This window comes from Lactuca saligna, chromosome 3 (genome assembly GCF_052625555.1).
Source record: "Lactuca saligna cultivar CGN05327 chromosome 3, ASM5262555v1, whole genome shotgun sequence".
In the NCBI taxonomy this organism is placed as follows: domain Eukaryota; kingdom Viridiplantae; phylum Streptophyta; class Magnoliopsida; order Asterales; family Asteraceae; genus Lactuca; species Lactuca saligna.
This window is the reverse complement of record NC_136419.1, coordinates 31,596,680-31,623,504: the sequence shown is the minus strand read 5'-3', so window position 1 is coordinate 31,623,504 and position 26,825 is coordinate 31,596,680. Positions and strand designations below refer to the sequence as shown.

Below are 26,825 nucleotides of genomic sequence, written 5' to 3'. Positions count from 1 at the left end.
CCATACCAATGAGTTGAAGGCACCAAGGTCGGCCCATTATGTGTTATGTGCAATGCTAATTTATATAGTGATATGTGGTAAATTAGTTGGTTATATGTTATGTGGTATGTTAGTTAGTTCTTTATGTTGCATGAATGGCACTTGGTTGTAAGAACATGTAGGGGTGCCCATGGCATTCCAGGTAAAGACCATGGGGGTGCCCATGGAACATGGCTAAAAGACCATGTGGGGGTGCCCATGGCATTCCAAGTAAGACCACGGGGTTGCCCATGGCACATAGGTATAAGACCATGTAGGGGTGCCCATGACATCCTGGATAAAGACCCTGGAGGGTGTTCTGGGCATCCTTATATGTTCATATGCATGGTTTATGTGATTGTTATGGATTATGAGGTTATGTGGATTATATGGGGTATGCTCTTGGGAACTCACTGAGCATTAACTTATAGTTTGTTGATTGTTTTAGGTACTTCAGATCCTAAGGGCAAGGGTAAGGTTTGATGGTGCGGCGTGCACTCTCCCGCATTTCATATGGGGACACTCTGATATTTAAAATAAAATGTTGATATTATGGATTTTGAAAACAATGCACTAATGAATAAGCCACTCTGCAAATGTGCTTATGGTTGTATTACTTGTGATGGTGCACTAATGAATGTAAAAGCATATTTTCCAATTATTCCACTTACACTTAATCAACACCGTGCATTTTTTAGGGGTGGTTTGACCATTATTAACCACCACAACACAACCATCCGACCACCAATAGGTGTTGGTTTTAAGAAGGACTTATTTCTCATCCATTTGGTATCATAAGGAGCACAATTGGTTGTAACCTAACCCTAATACGATGATTTTGAACGTAAAGTTCCTAACTCTAAATCCTCATTAAGCTAAGTATCATGACCTTTAGGTTAATTTGAATTACATATAAAGACAGCCTAATGAGTAACCACTAATTATGATAAAAGTATTAAAGTGAAAGCTTAATCACTAAGTCCTTCATGGGACACCTAAAGTGACCTAAAGGTTAATATGATCAATTTCACTGAATCTGTCCTCGAACTTCTAGAAATCATACAAGACTATCAGAAGCTCCAAAAATCATAAAGGTTGGTTTTCTAGAAAATTTGATGAGTCTAGTTTCTCTAAACTTTGAATCAAATTACCAAATTACAACTCCTTGAAAGGTATTATTCACAATCTTCTTAAACTAATATGTATTGTCACATATTTCATATGTTGTGTTTCAAAAATTATTATAAATTCAATAAAACTCCAAATGTCAAAATTCCAGGGTCTATAGTTAGATATGGATGTCTAGTTTACTCCATCTCATGGGCTTGATGAAATTCATAGTGCTACTAACATCAGTTTTAACCATAACCAAACCGATCCATCTATGTTTATCTAAGAATCATTTCATGTTACCATATACCGACTTCTCTATGCATATGAAATTATTTTCACAATAGCTTCCATCGACCTTATGTAAGTTCGGTAGTGAATTTACTATGATAGACCAGGCTAGACATACCGACTAAGCTACGATATAAAGTAGGATAATCTATCAGGATGCCTATCGAATCCAATTTTGGAACTTAATCGAATGGTGATATGGGATTTTAGTGTTGTATAATAACACACATAGAATCTATGTTCCATACTTTTGTTGATATAAAAATAGTCGTTTAAGTGAATAAACAGGAAATGCCTAAAATATAATTTAAGTGTGCCAAGGGATATTATAGCAAATTCACTAGTGAACTAACTCTTAAAGAAGCTCGATGGAAAGCATTGTGAAAATAATGTAATGCATATAGAAGCTGGTATCTGATAGCATTGAATGATTGTTAGATAAAAATAAATGAATCAGTTTGTGTAACACCGATTCCATGTATGACTCTAAATTTCAGTGATTTATGTTTCTGGGTGGTCACGGAATAGTAGAGTTCCATCACGGCGTGGTAATTCTTTTTGGGTCGCAGGTTTTTGAAAGACCACCACGAAATGGCAATATGTGGCACGATGTGTTAACCGCTGTTGGACAAACCCTAATTTCTAGGGTTTTCACCCTATTTAAGACTCATAAACCCTGAAGACCTTTTACCCTCATCAGCCTCCATTGCCCACTTAGTTCCTTTCAAACCCTAATCTCCATTGGTGGTGTTTTGAGCTCATTTTGGTGTTTGGTGTCTATTTTAGAGGGAAGGAAGCCATTGGAAAGCAAGAACGAAGCTCCAAGCCTTGTAGATCTAAGTTGTACACTTCTTGAGCAACCCCTAGGAGATATAAAGTTTTCAACTTGATGATTATCTCTCTATATCTTGCTAATGTTAGAAAGTATGTGCTTTTGTCCCATATTTTTGGTCTAAATGAGTATGATGTGGCGGACCCCCATTTAGGAGCCAGGGGAGGCCATGCCCCCCCCCCCCCCCCTGCTTTTGAAGCTCATAATACCTATTATACATAATCAAGTTATAAAATATTTACTAGAATGAAAAATTAGCCCTCCCGTTTTCCAGATTTTTAAGTATAAGCAATAAATTTAATTTATACAATTTAGTTTTTAACTAAAACAATAAATACCTGATGACAAGCTTTCAGAAAATCACTAAACAAAATCACACATCAAAACTAATTCCCTTTTTTTTAGGAATCTGTTGTAAATAAAAGCTATATACCGATTAAATCTATAAAATAAATAATATCCAAAGATACAATCAAATTTAAAGCCATTTAACTTTGAGTTTAAGAAATCTATAAACCTAAAATTATATTTTTGACGCAGTGAAAGACCTCTCAAAACACACTGGAAGAACAATGTCGTACGCTTAAATCGTTGCTACCTTTGTACGCCCTTTTGGTGTTCATTGCATGTGTTTATGGTATGGTCTCTATTTCTCTCACTCGTCTTTGTTGGATGTCAGAGCCGGTTTTCCTCAAGTCCCACTGCTCTGTGGGTAGCCTCTTTTTTCCTTTTCTCTATTTTTTTCTTGGTTATTTAATACATAAAGAAGAGCTTAAAATTGTGATTAAACCTAGTCCCTATAACTAGTCCCTATAGTTTGCAATGTGACTACTCCCTGTAAAACTGTAAAGTTGTCAAGCTAACAAGCTCACATTGCTCTTTTATTGGATTAAACTATTTATTTTTATATGTAAGTTTATTGTTTATTAGTATCTATAAATCAATTCCGACATTTTAAATATTTAGATGCTTATTACTTGTTTGTTGATTTATTTAAAAGATATAACTGTGAATAACTACATAAACATTAAAATAATCCTTAAATTTACATATATGATCCATTTCATATAAGATTTACATATATGATCCATTTCGTACCTACCAAATGGAAGTAATTTAGTATGACTAAAAATTTACTTATAATTGTCATAATTTTGAACCATATAAAACAATTTTTATATTGAAGTTTTGATTTCGGCCCCTCTAGTTCTAATATTCGTGTTCCGCCCCTGTGAGTATGGACTACTCAAGATCCAATGAGTTTCCTTTTTAGATGTTTTTGGGTGTTTAGAGTTATAAAATAGAATCTTGACCCTTTCTTTTCCTCCATGCATGCATTTGATTACTTGTTGCATTTTGAAATGTTAGTGTTTATGATTTGGACACTTTATAGCCATGAAAGTTCATAAATTTTTAAACTTTATGGATTAGAATGTTATTTGGGATCAAAAATGAGTTTTAGAGGAAAGGACTTCAAGGATTAGGAGCTTAATGTTTAAGCCATGTTGAGAGTTTGCTCTTTTGAACATAGAATTTAAGATCCTTATTCGTTGGATGGACTTAAGGGATAAAGTTGGAACTTTATCCATTTAGACCCCATAATAGACCAGATTTAGGCTTTGGAGCCCCAGAGATGGAAGAAATCGGCTTATTCCATTAAGAGGTTCGAGGAATAGTAACCATGGTGTGGTTTGGACAACCATGTCGTGACGATTGGGTTAAGGCTCGTCTGTTTTGGCATTTTATGGCCACAACATGGCCAAGGAAGGCCACAACGTGGCGGTTAGCTATACGTTGAATTTTGGACTTTGACCAATTTTAGCCAAGTTAACCTAAGTGTATTTTGGGTATTTTGAGTTGTATTTGAGATTGGTTTGTATCTATTGTATAGGTGACAAGTAGAGCTGAGACTCGTAGTAGAGATCTATTCATCTATTTGTTCAGACTAAGATGTGCGTTTTCCTTACTGTACTTATGGGTCGAAGGCCCCAAGGTCTGCCCATTGAAGTTGATCTACTGATATGTATTGATTGATGATATGTTGATTATGTGGTAGACATGTATGATTATATGATGGCTGTTGATGTACGTTAGACTAATAGATTTGTAGGACTACCTGTGATTCCTAGCTATATGATTATATGTCCGTTGAATATGTTTGTTATCAATTATATGTGGACATATTATGTTTTGGTTGAGACTACTGCTTTGTGTTGTCAGTCCACAGACCGGGGCAATCCAACTAGAAGGTTGTGGGCCAGAGCAATCCAACTGGGAGGTGATGGGCCAGGGTAATCTAACTGGGAGGTTGTGGAACCAATACGTTATATGCAAGGTAGTCCAACCCGGATGTTGTGGGCCATGGTAAGCCAACCAGGAGGTTATGGACCCAACATGCAAAATTTCATATAATATTGTTTGTGTTGTGGTAATTTGGGGGAACTCAGTAAGTTTTGGCTTACAGTTTCAGTTTATTCTTTCAGGTACTTTTGATGATCGTGGAAAAATGAAGGTGTGATCATATACATTTTCCTGTTTTTATGATATTAGATCTTGGGAAAAGCTCTGATTGTGTTTATACATTTGAAATTATGGTTTCGTAAATACCATATGGTTGAAATGGGTTCTTTTTTTGAAAATTTTAATTTTCTATGTTTTTGGGATGTTATAGTTTAATTATGTTGAAAGCCGATGTTAATAGCACGTTGATCAAATCAAATGTATGATGCTTTCGGCATTTATTAAGACAACATAATAGTTTCTAAAGGTATCAAATATGATTAAGATGTATACTTGATATCCCAAAAACATGTTGGTCGATGCATGCACATTGCCTCCTTCATGTGGTCGTGTACAAATGGTTTCTTCACATCTAGCAGATAGATAGGCAGATGATAATGTGTTCTTCTTTTCGGTTTGACAACCGGTGTGAATGCCTCATCACAATCTTCTCATTGACATTGAAACGACCGTTAGCAGCAAAACAGGTCTTGTATTCGGATAGAGAACCAACTGCACGAATGTTTCACTGTGTAAACCTCCAAACGACCATTGGCTGGGACCGTAGGTGGTAGCAACCAAACAGGCCTTGTGTGCGTAGGCAACTTGCCGATGTTTGATCCCCAAATTTCACCATATAAGTCTCCAAATTTTATTTTGCCTAATTATCACACAATTTCTATTTTTATTTTATTCTATTTTAGATTATGTGTGTTCATTACTATCTGAAAATTCTACTTCTATTTAGGGAATTTTAAATGTTAATTTTAGTTTTTCCATATAATAAATAATAATGTATTAAAAGTGTATAATTAAAAAACTTAATCATATTTTTTAGGTTTTGAGTACTAATTAAGAACGGAGAGGAGCGTGAAGCCGGTTCCCAAAATGCCTATATAACAGCACAGCATTTGAATTGATGTTAAAAGTAAAATCGCTATGTTATTTGTATGCTTATATTCCAAAGTCAAAGTCAACACTTTATCTACAAACTAGCTAGTCCCAGGACTTGGTATACGGTGCCAGGAAATTAAAGCACATATATTTGTAAGAAATAATTTCAATTTATGTTTGAGAAAAATATACATTTGATGAGATACGTTTTATTTATAAGTTTGATAATTATTCTAAAAAACGTGTGTTGTTCAAATTTTTGCAAAGATTTCAATCCGAAAGTTAAAAGAAAAAGGCTAAAAATCTGAACATATGTAATATCAATTTGTTCACTGCTTCATTGGTTTTTAGAATGCGAATTTAGTAGTCTATAGGGAAAAAGTCAACACGCCATATATCTTCAACGCTGCACCTGTATACCCTAAAATAGAATCAGTTGAACACCATCCTCCTTCCCGCATTTTTCAAACATCTTTGAATTGATCACCATCCTCCTTCCGAGGTTTTTCAAACACCTTAATTTGAACCGATCACAATTTTTATAACCCCATTTGAAGTCAACTGTATGCTCTCTGCTGTATATAAATACGCCATTGCTATTGATCAAGCTCACCAAATTAACTAAACATGAAGAAGTGTCAACTTAGATCTTCAGTTTTGCTCATGGTTCTAAGTTTCTTGTTTTCTGTTTCATGGGCAACGTCCTTATCAACCTCAAGTTCTGGCGATCTAATAAGCTGCCTACAGTCCAACTCCAACAATGTCACTGCCATTTCTCAACTCATTTTCAGCCCTGTCAATGCTTCCTTCCTACCCATTTGGCAAGTGGCAGTTCAAAACACCAGGTTCCTTAAACCCTCCACGCCTAGACCATCAGTGATCGTGACACCTATGGAGGAAACCCTTATAAAAACATGTGTATACTGCGCCAAGAAACACGGCTACGAGATCAGGATCAGGAGTGGGGGCCATGACTACGAGGGCCTCTCATACACTGCTGATGTTCCCTTTGTTATGCTTGATTTCACCAACATGAGGTCTATAGACGTGGACGTAGCAAAAAGGACTGCTTGGGTCCAAGCAGGCGCTACGCTTGGTGAACTCTACTACAAAATTTCACGAGAGACGGATACCTTGTATTTCCCGGCAGGTGTTTGCCCTACGGTGGGTGTTGGTGGTTACATGGGCGGTGGTGGCTACGGAAACCTGTTGAGGAAATACGGTACTGCAGCCGATAATGTTCTGGATGCTCGCTTCATGGATGTTGATGGGAATATTCTCGACCGGAAATCAATGGGAGAAGATTTGTTTTGGGCGATCCGAGGAGGTGGATCTTCAAGTTTTGGAATTGTTCTTGCATGGAAGCTGAGCTTGGTTCCAGTTCCAAAAAAAGTAACTGTCTTTATACTCAATAAAACTTTGGAACAAGGGGCAACCGAAATCTTCCATAAATATCAATACGTTGCACCAAATATCGATAGAAATTTGCACATAAGAACTCAAGTTTTTGCCGAATATATCGGCAACACCACCAAGAAAACCATAAGAATTATGTTTGAAGGAATATATCAGGGCACAACAGACACATTGCTTCCGTTGCTTTACAGAAAATTTCCAGAGCTCGGTGTTACCCGAGAGATTTGTGAAGAAATTAGAATGGTGCAGTCGACCCTTGTGTTTTGGGGGTTGCCAAGCTCAACCCCGACCGAGATTCTTACGAACCGATCTGCCATTGCCAAGCTGAACAACAAAAGCAAATCAGACTACACCCGGGCACCCATCCCCATAAGAGGACTCAAGAAGATATGGAGAAAGCTTATCCAAAACGATGAATCGGCGCTTCTGATGATCAATCCATTTGGCGGAAGGATGGCTGATTTCTCCGAGACAGCAATTCCGTATCCTCATAGAGCGGGGGTGTTGTTACAAATTCTAAAGACTGTCAATTTTAACGGTCAACCTTCAGACACAACCCCTACGTCCCTCAGGAGGATAGCTTGGCTGCGAAGCTTGGATGCGTTAATGACGCCTTATGTGTCAAACAACCCCAGAGAGGCATATTCCAACTACAATGATCTGGATTTGGGTGTTGGAAGTACTAACTACCAAGAAGCAAGTGTTTGGGGTGAGAGATACTGGAAGAGGGACAACTTCAAGAAGTTGATTCGAATCAAGGCCAAAGTTGATCCTCACAATTTCTTTAGGCGCCCACAGAGTATTCCTGTTTTCTAAAACCCCCGATCATTTTATTAATTCTTTTAATTGTTTTCATGAAAAACTAGCAACAATGCTACTTTCTGTCAGCTTCTTTTCCTAGTGTATATGATCTCCATGCTAACAAAGATGTTTAAAAGCATGTGGTCAAATTCTAATTATGAATTTATCTAATAAATACATTGTCTTATTAAGACATTTTACATCATATTTCTTTCTTATACTTCCTCTTGTCTAAAAATTATGTTTTTTTTTATTAAGATAGTTTGGGTCAATACAACTTTAGACTTGGGATACGTAGTGTGAAAAAAAAATGTATCATTTGGACGGCCTACACCGAACCCGCCATAGAGTTATCATGTGGGGGTAAATGCTGAAATATTACGATCAATATTTTGGCAGAACAATAACGTTAAAACTAGGGATGAGCAGCGGAAGCGGGTACCTGCTTACAAAACCGGAACTGCCTCAGGACTGTGAGTTCTGGAACTGGAACTGCCTTAGGCGGTTCCGGTTCCAATTTTTATTTTTACGAAACCGATACCCGCTGGATACCCGCCGGTTCCGGTTCCGATACTGGGTACCCGGAACCAGCGGTTAACCGGAACAGGTACCTCCGAGTACCCGTCTTTTTTTAAAAAAAATATATATTAAATTTTTTTATTTTGTTAATTTTGTTTTTAAAAAAATAGGGCAAAAGAACTTATACCTGATTTCCTTACCTTAGTCGTTTTAGGGTTTTTGATATTCATTCTTACGAAAAGAAAAAAGAACACGCCGACACCATAGCCTCTCTTCTTGTCGTCACTCTCCCTATCAAACCGGCAATAGTTTGTTCAATCGAAGCTTCAATCGCTCCCGTTACCGATTAACCAGAAATACCACAGTAGTCTTCAATCGTTATGTTCAATCGACGCTTCAATCAGTAGGCTCAATTGGTAGGCTCAATCGAAGTCAGTTTCCAATCTAAATCTCTTCACTCCTCCTTTTCCCTCCGTCCCTCCACCTCCCATCGGAATGGATTCGTCGTCAAAGTTGTAAGTAGCTCAGAATCCCTCACTTTGTTTAGTTGTGTGGTGAGGATCAAACATTAGACATTAGTTCATTCAAAAAATTGAAACTATGTTGTACAACACCATTATACCAATATCTAAATTTTATTATCATGTTCTCGTTGGTTATGGAAGTAGATGTATTCGGTATGGATTTGAAATTTTGGAATGTATTTTAGTGTTTATAGGGCCTTCCACTGGTCGGAAATGTTGCACCAGATTTTGAAGCCGAAGCTTTTTTTTTGAGCAAGAATTCATCAACGTAACTAAATCGACTCATAATGATTACATATACATAATGATTATATATACATAAAATCCCAGATTTCATAACTTTGTAAGAACTTTATGAATTATAGGTTAAGCTCTCTGACTACATTGGCAAAAAAATGTTGGATTAGTGTCTAAGCCCGTAACTATATTTGGTAAAGTACTTGACCCGGTTGTGCATGGTTCTTTTGGGTTGTCTTCACCGAAGCAACATGATAGGATGATTTATTAAGAAAGAGGTTATTATGATTTATTAATATGTTATATGAATAATATATTAATGGAGAAATCACACAATTAAATTAATATTAGACAAGAATTAATTTTGTGGCTAAAAGATATTAATTTAATATTAGGGATTTCAACTGTCAAATGTGTGATAGTTGAGTATTGGGCTGAGGAGCCTCTTGGACTAGGCATGGATGAAATTAGGATGTGTCCATCCATAATTTCGGCCCTATGGCCTCATTCCAAAAGCTTCCTTGGATAGCTTAAGGCCTAAGTTGTCCATTAGGGTTTTGACTGAAACCCTAACATCTTCAATATAAATAGGACCCTTAGGCTCCAGAATTCGGCTACCCTATTCCTAAGAGTGCAAGAGTCAAATTCAAGAGCCTCCAGCCTATCTCCAAGATCATTCTTTTGCTATTGGTGTTTGTAAACCATTAGATGAGTGACACTTGTGACTCTAAGCTTCAAAGACAAGAAGATTCAAGCAAGCAACAAGAGGTAATGATCTAGAACTAATTTGTTTAATTAATTTCGAATTATACTCATTAGATCTAGGGTTTGAAAGTCTTGGATAAATGAATGTATAATTAGAGAAACCTAGATCCAAGAATTAGGGTTTGCATGAGCACATAGGATGTTCTTTTGGCTCAAACCCATCAAGAAATATGTCATTTTCTTTTTCTACCCTCTTGATTTCACTTTCGTTTGTCCAACAGGTGAGTTTCACTTTCACTTTCACATTACTTTTAAACATAATTTGATCCAATTTTTCTCTTAATTATGTGTTTATCATGTAGAAATCAATGCATTCAGTGATAGATAGGCAGAATTTGACAAGAAAAACACAGAGATATTGGGTGTTTCAGTAGACATTGTGGTAAATTCAAATCCTTCCTTTACCATGATTTTTTCTTAATACAAAATTTTACATTATGATTTATGAATTTATGATTCTATTTTCTTTTTTCTTAATACAAATATAACCCAATTGATTCGTGTTGTTGTTGTAGTTGTTGTGTTGTCTTTTGGATGAGCTTAAGCACATACAACAAGCTATTGCATTCCTGGTATGCATATAGATATTATTGCCTAATAAAAATCATTTAATAATCATGTATATGAGTCGTAATGTTGGTTTTTTTAGGTTACCCAGCAAAAGCAAAACAGGACAGTGCATGAAATACCTGTAAGTTTGTGGAGATTTGAGATTATATTTTATCATGTTTAAACTTTCAGGTTTTTGCTAATCAAATGGTCTAACTTAAAGATTGTGATGGAATATGCATGCAATATACTGTTCTCGATGAGCTGACAAGATCAATGGATCTAATTCAAGGCTATGTTGTTTTTGCTGGGTTGTTTTTTCCTGTTGTTGTTTTATGTTTATTGTTTGTAATTTTTCATTTTCATCATCTTTACTTGTTAAATTTCACTTGAATTGAAATGTTTTCTATGATTTTTTTTAATTATGGGAAGTGTTTTTAATTTTTAATAGGTTGTTATGTAAAAGATCAAGTTATTATAATGGTTTTATTATCATATCTTATACATTTGATGTTTGTAAATGTTAATATCCATGCCATACACTCTATAATTTATAAATAAAAAGTTTTATATTTAAGAAGTCGGGTACTTGGAACCGGAACCGGTCCCAGCGGTTCCGGGAGCGGTTCCAATTTTCTAGGAACCGATGTAGGCGGTTCCGGTTCCAATAATTTAAGAACAGCCGGTTTCGGAAGCAGTTCTCGTTACAACAAATTATACATAACAATATGAATAAATTACTTAATTAAGTATAATGATTTTTCAAAGCATAAATAACATGAGTATGTTTGTTCGTTTGACATCTACTTTCAAATAAAAATTGATTTGATCAAAAGTGGCATCTTTGAATAAAAAGTTAGTTAAATTATCCATAACTTTACGCGATCCATATTTACTTATTATATATTCTTTTAGTTTATTTAAATAAGAATTGACGTGACTATCCAAATAACAACATTCTTTAGTCAACATTGTAGTTGTTAATTTGAACAAATTAAATTTAAATAGTAGAATGCATGCGACCTAGCATTTTGATTCCACTAGCTAGAAATAGTCAATTAGGCACTACATATTATGCGTTCATTCCTTTTATAGATTTTATTTCAATAGGAAAACTTGTGTCTTGAAGGTATGATATGACTAATTATATTTTGGTTAAGTTGGTCTCGTTAAATATTTTTGAATAATCGTTAAAAGTATATTACTTTGTTAACTAGAAGCATCGTGTTACAATTACTAGTCATGTGGGCTAATATCGATCGGAATCATGAATAAGAACAATAGATGTGTTTCTGTTTCTTGCCTGCCTAAAGATTTGGTAATTATGGATCTTCTTCTCGATTTCTAAATCATATAATTACAAATATAATAACACTTTTACAAGAACCGGCCATGGGCAGGCTATACACTAACACCTGCCGTAGTTTGATCAGAAGAGGAGACTTTCAAATGTTCAAACTTAATTAGATATTAATGAATAGAGAATTCAATACACCAATGTTGAAGATTTCCGCATGTTTGGTGCTTGAAGGAATATACATTAATTTGGTGTCGATTGCCGCTCCGATAGCTAAGGCACCTTACCGTCTAGCTCAGCCCGAGATGCAGGAGCTGTCTATGCAGTTTCAGGAGCTGCTAAACCGAGGGTTTATTCGTCCGAGTAGTTCCCCTTGGGGAGCATCGATCCTGTTCGTGAAGAAGAAGGACGGGTCACACAAGATGTGTATTGATTATCGGGAGCTAAAAAAGATAACGGTCGAAAACCGTTATCCGCTTTCGAGGATCAATTATTTGTTCAATCAGCTATTGGGTGCATTTGTGTTTTCCAAGATCGATCTTTGGTCGGGGTACCATCAGATGAGGATATACTGAGGACAAATTTCAAGACTCGGTACGGGCACTATAAGTTTGTGGTGATGCCATTCAGGCTCACCAATGCCCCAACAACATTCATGGATCTCATGAACAGAGTGTGTAGGCCGATGTTGGATCTGTCAGTGATCGTGTTTATTGATGATATCTTGGTCTATTCTAAGACCAAGGAGCATCACGAGCAACATCTGAGGGAGGTGTTGGAGACATTGAGAATATAAGGGCTATATGCCAAGTTCTTAAAGTGTGATTTCTGGTTGCGAGAGGTATAGTTTTTAGGGCACATCATCAACGAGGAGGGTTTTTCGGTTGATCCAGCCAAGGTTGAGGTGGTGGTGCAGTGGGAAGTATCGAATAACACATCAGAGATTTGTAGCTTCTTCGTTATAGCGGGTTATTATTAGAGATTGATCTAGGATTTTTCCAAGGTCGTTGTACCATTGACCTGTTTGACCAAAAAGAATGCGACTTTTTGGTGGGGCCTAGACTAGCAGTCGGCATTCGAGACCTTGAGGCAGAGGTTATGTGAGACCCTGATTCAAGTACTACCTGAGGGGCTTGATGATTTGGTAGTGTATTGTGACGCATCGATCTCAGGGTTAGGGGCAGTACTAATGCAGAGGGGACATGTGATCGCATACACCTTGAGGCAGCTGAAGCCTCATGGGGCGAGCTACCCCACTCATGACCTTGAATTGGGGGCGGTGGTGTTTGCCCACAAAATCTAGAGGCATTACTTGTATGCAGTGCGGTGAACCCATCTTTGCTGACCACAAAAGTTTGAAGTATTTGATCGATCAGCAGTACCTCAACATGATAGAGGAGGTGATTGGATGTGCTAAAAGATTATAATTGTGAGATCTTATACCATCCAGAGAAGGCCAACATGGTGGCCGATGCTTTGAGTCAAAAGGCGGTTGGTTCTCCGATCGGGAACATTTGTTTGAGGATGACAGTGATCTCTCCATTGTTGGATAGGATCTAGGAGGCTTAGGTGGAGGGTTTGAAGAGAGAAAATTAGAAGTTGGAGAGGATTTGGGATCAGATTCCCTTGTTTGTTCGACATGGTCGGGGTCTTTTGGCACACTGTAGCCGAGTGTGGGTTCCGATATCTGGAGGATGAGATAGAGGATATTGGAAGAGGCACACAAGTCTAAGTTTACTATACATCTGGGGCCACAACAATGTATAGAGACCGGAGACTGAGTAACTAGTAGCCCTGCATGAAGTGGGAGATCATCTGGTTTGTGGATTGGTGCTTGACCTGCAGGAAGGCCAAGGCTGAACATCAGCGGCCTCATGGCAAGGTTCAGCCGATCTGTTTATGTTTGCGTACTTCGAGGATGAAGTCTAGTTCAAGTGGGGGAGAGTTGTAACACTCCAAATCAAGTGTTACCTTTGAAGCCCTTGAAATTATAAATATGGCATAATGTTCCCTTAAGTATGTTGGGCGTACTCATGATATGGCATAATGTTCCCTTTGGTATGTTGGGCGTACTTCATGAGTACGCTTAGCATACCATGCATGGATGATCGCTGAGGGACAACACATATGTTGGCGTACCAAAGGGTACGCGGGGAGTACGTGAAAAATGCTCAAACCCTAATTTCCGAACTTAAGACCTATATAAGCATCCTTATCTCATTAAGCTTCACCTTAACCAGCCTCCTTCACTCTCAAACGTCCCTGAAAACCATAAAATCATTAGAGAGTGTGTTCTTGAGCTTGTGGGTGTTTAAACATCATCCTTTTGGTGTGCTAGCTACAAGGAAGAAGAGGAATCAAGCTTGAACGACGAAGACCTTGTGGATCTTACATTTTCAGCTGCTTAGGGAGCTTGAGGAGGTAAAAATCTTTCACCTTGGTCATCATTTTCATTCCTAGAGCTAGGGTTTTCTCTTTAGTCCCTTTTTGTGTTCTTGAACCACCTCTTGAGAGTTTAAGAAACTCCAGAGCTTAGGGAGGATAAATCTAAAGTCCTTTGGTCCATTCATAGCATAAAAATGGAGTCTTGAAGGGTGTTTTGACCTCATGCATGGATTAAGACTCTTGGAAAGGTCTTAATGGGTTGTTGGGAGCATATGGGACATGCAAAGGCATAAAGTTGGCAACTTTATGCCTTAGGACGTCTTAATGTACTCAGATCTAAAGATTCGACATTGGATCAAGTATTAAGTAGTTAATGTAAAAGGTGCTTAAGCGGTTTGTACGTTGGGCGTAGTATAGCGTACGCAACGCGTACAACATACGGACCCAGTACGCTAAGCGTACAGGAGTGGTACGTAGGGTGTACGCACTTAGATAGGTTTGGACTTGTTTTGGGCTTGTAAGCCCTTTGGGCCCTAATCAGTCATTGGGCCTGGTTACGTTTTGAGTTAGTGGGCTAATTTATCTATTGTGGGCCATGAATGCTATGGTTTGGCTTTATTCGACCATGAGGCCTATTAATGATATTTGGACATGGACTTTGGGCCCATCAACAATAAGACACTTTTGGGCCATAAGGAAAGGACTTGGGGCTTGGGTCATTTAATTGTATTATGTTGAACCCTAACCTTGGTTTATTGGTATTATTGCTCAGCATGGGTGGTCACATACTGTTAGGAAAGCGGCTTCGGATTCAGCAGACAGAGGTGAGTCTCCTCACCATACCAATGAGTTGAAGGCACCAAGGTCGGCCCATTATGTGTTATGTGCAATGCTAATTTATATAGTGATATGTGGTAAATTAGTTGGTTATATGTTATGTGGTATGTTAGTTAGTTCTTTATGTTGCATGAATGGCACTTGGTTGTAAGAACATGTAGGGGTGCCCATGGCATTCCAGGTAAAGACCATGGGGGTGCCCATGGAACATGGCTAAAAGACCATGTGGGGGTGCCCATGGCATTCCAAGTAAGACCACGGGGTTGCCCATGGCACATAGGTATAAGACCATGTAGGGGTGCCCATGACATCCTGGATAAAGACCCTGGTGGGTGTTCTGGGCATCCTTATATGTTCATATGCATGGTTTATGTGATTGTTATGGATTATGAGGTTATGTGGATTATATGGGGTATGCTCTTGGGAACTCACTGAGCATTAACTTATAGTTTGTTGATTGTTTTAGGTACTTCAGATCCTAAGGGCAAGGGTAAGGTTTGATGGTGCGGCGTGCACTCTCCCGCATTTCATATGGGGACACTCTGATATTTAAAATAAAATGTTGATATTATGGATTTTGAAAACAATGCACTAATGAATAAGCCACTCTGCAAATGTGCTTATGGTTGTATTACTTGTGATGGTGCACTAATGAATGTAAAAGCATATTTTCCAATTATTCCACTTACACTTAATCAACACCGTGCATTTTTTAGGGGTGGTTTGACCATTATTAACCACCACAACACAACCATCCGACCACCAATAGGTGTTGGTTTTAAGAAGGACTTATTTCTCATCCATTTGGTATCATAAGGAGCACAATTGGTTGTAACCTAACCCTAATACGATGATTTTGAACGTAAAGTTCCTAACTCTAAATCCTCATTAAGCTAAGTATCATGACCTTTAGGTTAATTTGAATTACATATAAAGACAGCCTAATGAGTAACCACTAATTATGATAAAAGTATTAAAGTGAAAGCTTAATCACTAAGTCCTTCATGGGACACCTAAAGTGACCTAAAGGTTAATATGATCAATTTCACTGAATCTGTCCTCGAACTTCTAGAAATCATACAAGACTATCAGAAGCTCCAAAAATCATAAAGGTTGGTTTTCTAGAAAATTTGATGAGTCTAGTTTCTCTAAACTTTGAATCAAATTACCAAATTACAACTCCTTGAAAGGTATTATTCACAATCTTCTTAAACTAATATGTATTGTCACATATTTCATATGTTGTGTTTCAAAAATTATTATAAATTCAATAAAACTCCAAATGTCAAAATTCCAGGGTCTATAGTTAGATATGGATGTCTAGTTTACTCCATCTCATGGGCTTGATGAAATTCATAGTGCTACTAACATCAGTTTTAACCATAACCAAACCGATCCATCTATGTTTATCTAAGAATCATTTCATGTTACCATATACCGACTTCTCTATGCATATGAAATTATTTTCACAATAGCTTCCATCGACCTTATGTAAGTTCGGTAGTGAATTTACTATGATAGACCAGGCTAGACATACCGACTAAGCTACGATATAAAGTAGGATAATCTATCAGGATGCCTATCGAATCCAATTTTGGAACTTAATCGAATGGTGATATGGGATTTTAGTGTTGTATAATAACACACATAGAATCTATGTTCCATACTTTTGTTGATATAAAAATAGTCGTTTAAGTGAATAAACAGGAAATGCCTAAAATATAATTTAAGTGTGCCAAGGGATATTATAGCAAATTCACTAGTGAACTAACTCTTAAAGAAGCTCGATGGAAAGCATTGTGAAAATAATGTAATGCATATAGAAGCTGGTATCTGATAGCATTGAATGATTGTTAGATAAAAATAAATGAATCAGTTTGTGTAACACCGATTCCATGTATGACTCTAAATTTCAGTGATTTATGTTTCTGGGTGGTCACGGAATAGTAGAGTTCCATCACGGCGTGGTAATTCTTTTTGGGTCGCAGGTTTTTGAAAGACCACCACGAAATGGCAATATGTGGCACGATGTGTTAACCGCTGTTGGACAAACCCTAATTTCTAGGGTTTTCACCCTATTTAAGACTCATAAACCCTGAAGACCTTTTACACTCATCAGCCTCCATTGCCCACTTAGTTCCTTTCAAACCCTAATCTCCATTGGTGGTGTTTTGAGCTCATTTTGGTGTTTGGTGTCTATTTTAGAGGGAAGGAAGCCATTGGAAAGCAAGAACGAAGCTCCAAGCCTTGTAGATCTAAGTTGTACACTTCTTGAGCAACCCCTAGGAGATATAAAGTTTTCAACTTGATGATTATCTCTCTATATCTTGCTAATGTTAGAAAGTATGTGCTTTTGTCCCATATTTTTGGTCTAAATGAGTATGATGTGGCGGACCCCCATTTAGGAGCCAGGGGAGGCCATGCCCCCCCCCCTGCTTTTGAAGCTCATAATACCTATTATACATAATCAAGTTATAAAATATTTACTAGAATGAAAAATTAGCCCTCCCGTTTTCCAGATTTTTAAGTATAAGCAATAAATTTAATTTATACAATTTAGTTTTTAACTAAAACAATAAATACCTGATGACAAGCTTTCAGAAAATCACTAAACAAAATCACACATCAAAACTAATTCCCTTTTTTTTAGGAATCTGTTGTAAATAAAAGCTATATACCGATTAAATCTATAAAATAAATAATATCCAAAGATACAATCAAATTTAAAGCCATTTAACTTTGAGTTTAAGAAATCTATAAACCTAAAATTATATTTTTGACGCAGTGAAAGACCTCTCAAAACACACTGGAAGAACAATGTCGTACGCTTAAATCGTTGCTACCTTTGTACGCCCTTTTGGTGTTCATTGCATGTGTTTATGGTATGGTCTCTATTTCTCTCACTCGTCTTTGTTGGATGTCAGAGCCAGTTTTCCTCAAGTCCCACTGCTCTGTGGGTAGCCTCTTTTTTCCTTTTCTCTATTTTTTTCTTGGTTATTTAATACATAAAGAAGAGCTTAAAATTGTGATTAAACCTAGTCCCTATAACTAGTCCCTATAGTTTGCAATGTGACTACTCCCTGTAAAACTGTAAAGTTGTCAAGCTAACAAGCTCACATTGCTCTTTTATTGGATTAAACTATTTATTTTTATATGTAAGTTTATTGTTTATTAGTATCTATAAATCAATTCCGACATTTTAAATATTTAGATGCTTATTACTTGTTTGTTGATTTATTTAAAAGATATAACTGTGAATAACTACATAAACATTAAAATAATCCTTAAATTTACATATATGATCCATTTCATATAAGATTTACATATATGATCCATTTCGTACCTACCAAATGGAAGTAATTTAGTATGACTAAAAATTTACTTATAATTGTCATAATTTTGAACCATATAAAACAATTTTTATATTGAAGTTTTGATTTCGGCCCCTCTAGTTCTAATATTCGTGTTCCGCCCCTGTGAGTATGGACTACTCAAGATCCAATGAGTTTCCTTTTTAGATGTTTTTGGGTGTTTAGAGTTATAAAATAGAATCTTGACCCTTTCTTTTCCTCCATGCATGCATTTGATTACTTGTTGCATTTTGAAATGTTAGTGTTTATGATTTGGACACTTTATAGCCATGAAAGTTCATAAATTTTTAAACTTTATGGATTAGAATGTTATTTGGGATCAAAAATGAGTTTTAGAGGAAAGGACTTCAAGGATTAGGAGCTTAATGTTTAAGCCATGTTGAGAGTTTGCTCTTTTGAACATAGAATTTAAGATCCTTATTCGTTGGATGGACTTAAGGGATAAAGTTGGAACTTTATCCATTTAGACCCCATAATAGACCAGATTTAGGCTTTGGAGCCCCAGAGATGGAAGAAATCGGCTTATTCCATTAAGAGGTTCGAGGAATAGTAACCATGGTGTGGTTTGGACAACCATGTCGTGACGATTGGGTTAAGGCTCGTCTGTTTTGGCATTTTATGGCCACAACATGGCCAAGGAAGGCCACAACGTGGCGGTTAGCTATACGTTGAATTTTGGACTTTGACCAATTTTAGCCAAGTTAACCTAAGTGTATTTTGGGTATTTTGAGTTGTATTTGAGATTGGTTTGTATCTATTGTATAGGTGACAAGTAGAGCTGAGACTCGTAGTAGAGATCTATTCATCTATTTGTTCAGACTAAGATGTGCGTTTTCCTTACTGTACTTATGGGTCGAAGGCCCCAAGGTCTGCCCATTGAAGTTGATCTACTGATATGTATTGATTGATGATATGTTGATTATGTGGTAGACATGTATGATTATATGATGGCTGTTGATGTACGTTAGACTAATAGATTTGTAGGACTACCTGTGATTCCTAGCTATATGATTATATGTCCGTTGAATATGTTTGTTATCAATTATATGTGGACATATTATGTTTTGGTTGAGACTACTGCTTTGTGTTGTCAGTCCACAGACCGGGGCAATCCAACTAGAAGGTTGTGGGCCAGAGCAATCCAACTGGGAGGTGATGGGCCAGGGTAATCTAACTGGGAGGTTGTGGAACCAATACGTTATATGCAAGGTAGTCCAACCCGGATGTTGTGGGCCATGGTAAGCCAACCAGGAGGTTATGGACCCAACATGCAAAATTTCATATAATATTGTTTGTGTTGTGGTAATTTGGGGGAACTCAGTAAGTTTTGGCTTACAGTTTCAGTTTATTCTTTCAGGTACTTTTGATGATCGTGGAAAAATGAAGGTGTGATCATATACATTTTCCTGTTTTTATGATATTAGATCTTGGGAAAAGCTCTGATTGTGTTTATACATTTGAAATTATGGTTTCGTAAATACCATATGGTTGAAATGGGTTCTTTTTTTGAAAATTTTAATTTTCTATGTTTTTGGGATGTTATAGTTTAATTATGTTGAAAGCCGATGTTAATAGCACGTTGATCAAATCAAATGTATGATGCTTTCGGCATTTATTAAGACAACATAATAGTTTCTAAAGGTATCAAATATGATTAAGATGTATACTTGATATCCCAAAAACATGTTGGTCGATGCATGCACATTGCCTCCTTCATGTGGTCGTGTACAAATGGTTTCTTCACATCTAGCAGATAGATAGGCAGATGATAATGTGTTCTTCTTTTCGGTTTGACAACCGGTGTGAATGCCTCATCACAATCTTCTCATTGACATTGAAACGACCGTTAGCAGCAAAACAGGTCTTGTATTCGGATAGAGAACCAACTGCACGAATGTTTCACTGTGTAAACCTCCAAACGACCATTGGCTGGGACCGTAGGTGGTAGCAACCAAACAGGCCTTGTGTGCGTAGGCAACTTGCCGATGTTTGATCCCCAAATTTCACCATATAAGTCTCCAAATTTTATTTTGCCTAATTATCACACAATTTCTATTTTTATTTTATTCTATTTTAGATTATGTGTGTTCATTACTATCTGAAAATTCTACTTCTATTTAGGGAATTTTAAATGTTAATTTTAGTTTTTCCATATAATAAATAATAATGTATTAAAAGTGTATAATTAAAAAACTTAATCATATTTTTTAGGTTTTGAGTACTAATTAAGAACGGAGAGGAGCGTGAAGCCGGTTCCCAAAATGCCTATATAACAGCACAGCATTTGAATTGATGTTAAAAGTAAAATCGCTATGTTATTTGTATGCTTATATTCCAAAGTCAAAGTCAACACTTTATCTACAAACTAGCTAGTCCCAGGACTTGGTATACGGCGGCAGGAAATTAAGCACATATATTTTTAAGAAATATTTTCAATTTATGTTTGAGAAAAATATTTTTTTCATGAGATACGTTTTATTTATAAGTTTGATAATTATTATAAAAACCTGTGTAGTTCAAATTTTAGCCAAGATTTCAATCAGAAAGCTAAAAGAAAAAGGCTAAAAATCTGAAAATATGTAATCAATTTGTTCACTGCTTCATTGGTTTTCAGAATGCGAATTTAGTAGTCTATAGGGAAAAAGTCAACACGCCATATATCTTCAACGCTGCACCTGTATACCCTAAAATAGAATCAGTTGAACACCATCCACCTTCCCGCATTTTTCAAACATCTTTGAATTGATCACCATCCTCCTTCCGAGGTTTTTCAAACACCTTAATTTGAACCGATCACAATTTTTATAACCCCATTTGAAGTCAACTGTATGCTCTCTGCTGTATATAAATACGCCATTGCTATTGATCAAGCTCACCAAATTAACTAAACATGAAGAAGTGTCAACTTAGATCTTCAGTTTTGCTCATGGTTCTAAGTTTCTTGTTTTCTGTTTCATGGGCAACGTCCTTATCAACCTCAAGTTCTGGCGATCTAATAAGCTGCCTACAGTCCAACTCCAACAATGTCACTGCCATTTCTCAACTCATTTTCAGCCCTGTCAATGCTTCCTTCCTACCCATTTGGCAAGTGGCAGTTCAAAACACCAGGTTCCTTAAACCCTCCACGCCTAGACCATCAGTGATCGTGACACCTATGGAGGAAACCCTTATAAAAACATGTGTATACTGCGCCAAGAAACACGGCTACGAGATCAGGATCAGGAGTGGGGGCCATGACTACGAGGGCCTCTCATACACTGCTGATGTTCCCTTTGTTATGCTTGATTTCACCAACATGAGGTCTATAGACGTGGACGTAGCAAAAAGGACTGCTTGGGTCCAAGCAGGCGCTACGCTTGGTGAACTCTACTACAAAATTTCACGAGAGACGGATACCTTGTATTTCCCGGCAGGTGTTTGCCCTACGGTGGGTGTTGGTGGTTACATGGGCGGTGGTGGCTACGGAAACCTGTTGAGGAAATACGGTACTGCAGCCGATAATGTTCTGGATGCTCGCTTCATGGATGTTGATGGGAATATTCTCGACCGGAAATCAATGGGAGAAGATTTGTTTTGGGCGATCCGAGGAGGTGGATCTTCAAGTTTTGGAATTGTTCTTGCATGGAAGCTGAGCTTGGTTCCAGTTCCAAAAAAAGTAACTGTCTTTATACTCAATAAAACTTTGGAACAAGGGGCAACCGAAATCTTCCATAAATATCAATACGTTGCACCAAATATCGATAGAAATTTGCACATAAGAACTCAAGTTTTTGCCGAATATATCGGCAACACCACCAAGAAAACCATAAGAATTATGTTTGAAGGAATATATCAGGGCACAACAGACACATTGCTTCCGTTGCTTTACAGAAAATTTCCAGAGCTCGGTGTTACCCGAGAGATTTGTGAAGAAATTAGAATGGTGCAGTCGACCCTTGTGTTTTGGGGGTTGCCAAGCTCAACCCCGACCGAGATTCTTACGAACCGATCTGCCATTGCCAAGCTGAACAACAAAAGCAAATCAGACTACACCCGGGCACCCATCCCCATAAGAGGACTCAAGAAGATATGGAGAAAGCTTATCCAAAACGATGAATCGGCGCTTCTGATGATCAATCCATTTGGCGGAAGGATGGCTGATTTCTCCGAGACAGCAATTCCGTATCCTCATAGAGCGGGGGTGTTGTTACAAATTCTAAAGACTGTCAATTTTAACGGTCAACCTTCAGACACAACCCCTACGTCCCTCAGGAGGATAGCTTGGCTGCGAAGCTTGGATGCGTTAATGACGCCTTATGTGTCAAACAACCCCAGAGAGGCATATTCCAACTACAATGATCTGGATTTGGGTGTTGGAAGTACTAACTACCAAGAAGCAAGTGTTTGGGGTGAGAGATACTGGAAGAGGGACAACTTCAAGAAGTTGATTCGAATCAAGGCCAAAGTTGATCCTCACAATTTCTTTAGGCGCCCACAGAGTATTCCTGTTTTCTAAAACCCCCCATCAGCTAAGCGGTTGAAGAAAGACCCAACAGATGCATTTTATTAATTCTTTTAATTGTTTTCATGAAAAACTAGCAACAATGCTACTTTCTGTCAGCTTCTTTTCCTAGTGTATATGATCTCCATGCTAACAAAGATGTTTAAAAGCATGTGGTCAAATTCTAATTATGAATTTATCTAATAAATACATTGTCTTATCACTACTAGAAACTTGACCTTTAGCAACAGAATCAGCTACGGATTCTATCCGTAGCTAATCAACGACGACTTACCAAGGGATTAACGATGGAATGCACAAAAATTTTAACTAACATACTTTAGAGAGGCATTAACAAGGGATCACCGACTGATTGCTAATAATATCTCGACAAAAACATTTAATTGTTAATCCGTCTCAGATTAAAACATTTAGCGAGGGAATAACGATGGATTGCTAACAATCCCAGGCCTGGCCTCGCGAGTCGCTGGCAGAAAATTGTCGCCTCGTTTTTTCATTCCCACTTTTCTTCTTTTCTTGTTCGTTGGTTTATTTTCATTCCCACAGATATCTTTCCCAAAGCCCTAATTGGCCTTATGTCGACTCAAATCCCTCTCACATCCTCTTTGGCTTCCCTATCGATTCGTCTCCATTCCTCATTGCTCATCGTTTCCCTGCCACCGCCGTTCAATCTTCTATTGTCTCTTCAGATCTCTTAGTATAACTTCTCAGCAATCTCCAACCGAAGAGGAAGGAGAGTTGACTCTCAAATCCGCTCGAGTCACGTTTCCGATCATGGCAACTAGGAAAAATTGACCACAACTAATCACCTCCGTCATTTGGAGTCAATGGCGACTCGCCCGTCGGGTGCCGTCATGATACCAAAGCTGAATGTCGTGATACTCGGAGAGTCTCTTGCATCCGAGGAGGACGATCTCGTATTTCCCGGTCACGATTTCTCCCAACAGGCACACGTACCCTCTCCTCGAAAGGTATCATCCTCAAAATTGATCAATAGCAGATCATCTGCATATATTGTTTCATTTCGTCGGAAAAATAGAGTCAGTGTCGAGTCAAATACATAAGTTTTGAACTATAAAGGCGATACTCTAGTTTTGATTATTGAGAAAGGATTGGTGGCTACATAAACATATAGATCTGTTATTTCAATGAGAATATATTTTGACCTAACAAGAACAAAGAGGACAGAATTCCTATTTTCATTTGAAGTCTTCTACTTTGGATTTTCAAAATACGAAGTGAACTATAATCACAAGAAGGAAACATGACCTATTCGCTGTTCTTTTTAATAAACATTTTCATCATATAATCGGTGATTTGGAGCACCATTTCAGTACTTAGAGATGTACAACATATCAATTGAAGATCCTGGTGGCTTTTGGTATGATATTGCGCATCAGAATTCTATTGGAAAGAGAAATGGGGTCAATAGGTTTACTCAGAGAATCTTGATGTTAGAAATGGGAACATCAAAATTGAGGTAAACAATACTTTTATCTTTCTGTCATCTGCCTCTTTCATCTTGTATCACATGCCTAATCAGCTATTGGCCATTCCTATCTATCTACTCGGTGGTTCAAGGGTGGCATCACCAACATCTGTTATAATTGCTTGGATAAAAACATAGAGTCTGGGAATTGCGATAAAGTTGCAGTTGTTTGGGGCTAATTGCAAACATGGCCATTCTCAGGCAGATGTTTGAGGAATTGAAAAAAACCCTAATTATGGCCCTTCTTAGGAAGATGTTTGGGGCTAGTGCCAAGAAGGTCTTTCTAAAATTCTGACTCTTATCTCTTTTGTTTAATTTTATGTCCCTCTAATCGGATGATGAAACTGCCTGTTCTTCCTGAATTTGGTTAATTTACAGGTGAAAGTGGAGAAAAAAACCTGGAAAGTTGATGTAAGTATCTCCCTTATGAATTATTTGTTATTCCTGATTATGCAGAGGTACCTAACAAGATTGAAACATGGCTGTTTTGCAGGCTGGAAGTAGAACTGTTGATTTGGAACTGACGACTCTTTCAAGCACCCACCACATGGAGCTGAACCCAAGTGATGCTGGGTTCCAGGAGCGGTACATTGTTCAAGAAATCATTAAAGAAATGGCAAAGAACAGACCAATTGACGTTAAAGGCAAGAAGGGTTTCAAAGGTTTGCAAACAAGTATTCTTATATATATATATATATATATATATATATATATATATATATATATATATATATATATATATATATATATATATATATGTGTGTGTGTGTGTGTGTGTGACATCCGTCCTACCAATGTACTCATGGTGTTTCATATATGTTGTATCAGTATTAGTACTCAATGAGGTTGATAAACTTTCAAGAGAAGCACAACACTCTCTAAGAAGAACAATTTAAAACTTCAGAGAAACTCAAACAAGCTAATGAAACAGATCATCGTGCTGAAGTTAGTGTAAGTAATTGATTCCTTATCAATTCTCATACACAAGCACATCAAAAAATATTTACACTCCTTTCATGGTGATTGATTTTTGTTTTTGTTGGAATGCAGACTAGCAAAAAGATTATAGATGCTAAACTTGCAAAAGATTTTCAAGCAGTTCTAAAAGAATTTCAAAAAGCTCGATGCCTTTCAGCTGAAAGAGAGACAACTTACACTCCTTTTGTTCCTCAAGCCGTTCTTCCTTCAAGGTAGATTTCCAATTCACATATGGAACTAAATTAAATTAGCTTTGTGAATTAACAGATTGTTATGGTTGTATTTGCAGTTATGCAGCCAGTGAAATCGATATAAGTTCAGACAAAAACTCATAACAATGTGCACTTCTTGTGGAATCTAGAAGGTGAGGTGTTGTTGTTCTTCCGTTTTTACCTTTTTATGGCCATGTCATCATTATTTTTATAAGTTCTTTCTTTGTGTTGTGTAGACAGGAGGTAGTATTGAGGAAAGAGAACAGGGGATTCAAGAAATACTGTATCAAACTGGGGAAGTAAATGAGATTTTTAAAGATCTTGTTGTTTTGGTTCATGTACAAGGAGCCATGATTGGTAAGTAGCTTGAAAGTACAGTCTTGAAATGAAAAAAAAAACATAAGTGCAATGCTATATAAAGGAAAGTAAATTACATGATGTTTGTTTTTTCAGTTGATATCGGGTCAAATTTTGAGAATTCTCATGCTGCAACTGCACAAGCAAGAATCCAGCTTTCAGAAAGTATATTTATTGGTTAGTTTATGTTATTTGTTATTGTGTTGATGAGGGTTCTAATTTTAAATATTTGTCGTTTGATCCTATGCTGTGACAGCTCATCAAAGGTTACTGAAGCTGTTCATTCTGGTTGTCTTAATGTGCAAATAAGTGCACCAAAAGAAGACCAAGTCAGTATTTGCAATTTCAGTTTTAGTAGGGATGAATAACTGATTGATTATACATAGGAATATTAATAGGGATTTATGTCGAACTTTGTTTTTTTATTCAGATTGTTAACGTTCTGGAATTTATTGGCAAAAAGGAGTTTAAGGAGGGCTTTATTGTCATTTGAGACATGCCGTGTCCTGCAGTTAAGATCAGTCTTGCACTTTTTCTTGTGTTTTCTTGTGTCCAGCAGCTAAGATCAGTTAAGACCTTCTCAGTGGTCCATAATGGTTGATACAAATGTTCAAAGATCAAATCCCAAAAGAGAAATTTCTGAAGACTAATATGCAAACATGGTATTTTCTTTCACAAACATGTTTTTTTTTATATATTTTTTGGTTGGAATCGGAATTCAATTCTATTCTAGTCTTGTATTTAGTTTAGCTTCAAATGAGTAGACAATAATGTCCTTCATCAACAGAAAATCATGTTTCCAACAAATACCATGTCTCATTCCATTGCAGGAAAAAATAAGTAGAACTTGGTTCACCTAATTCCATGGGGTCTAATGGGAATCGGAATGCAATTCCATTATGGTCCTTTCGGATGCAATGCAAGATATGAAGCAATGGGGAAT

The 26,825-nt window shown here is 37.1% G+C and overlaps 3 pseudogenes; all 3 read left to right on the top strand.

The window, feature by feature from the left end:
* The first annotated feature begins 6,117 nt into the window (after positions 1 to 6,117).
* LOC145035010 (berberine bridge enzyme-like 8 pseudogene) lies at positions 6,118 to 8,040 on the top strand (annotated as a pseudogene).
* A 13,041-nt stretch (positions 8,041 to 21,081) lies between these two features.
* LOC145035009 (berberine bridge enzyme-like 8 pseudogene) lies at positions 21,082 to 23,026 on the top strand (annotated as a pseudogene).
* A 1,496-nt stretch (positions 23,027 to 24,522) lies between these two features.
* On the top strand, positions 24,523 to 26,538 carry LOC145035324 (syntaxin-23-like; annotated as a pseudogene).
* Positions 26,539 to 26,825: the final 287 nt, after the last annotated feature.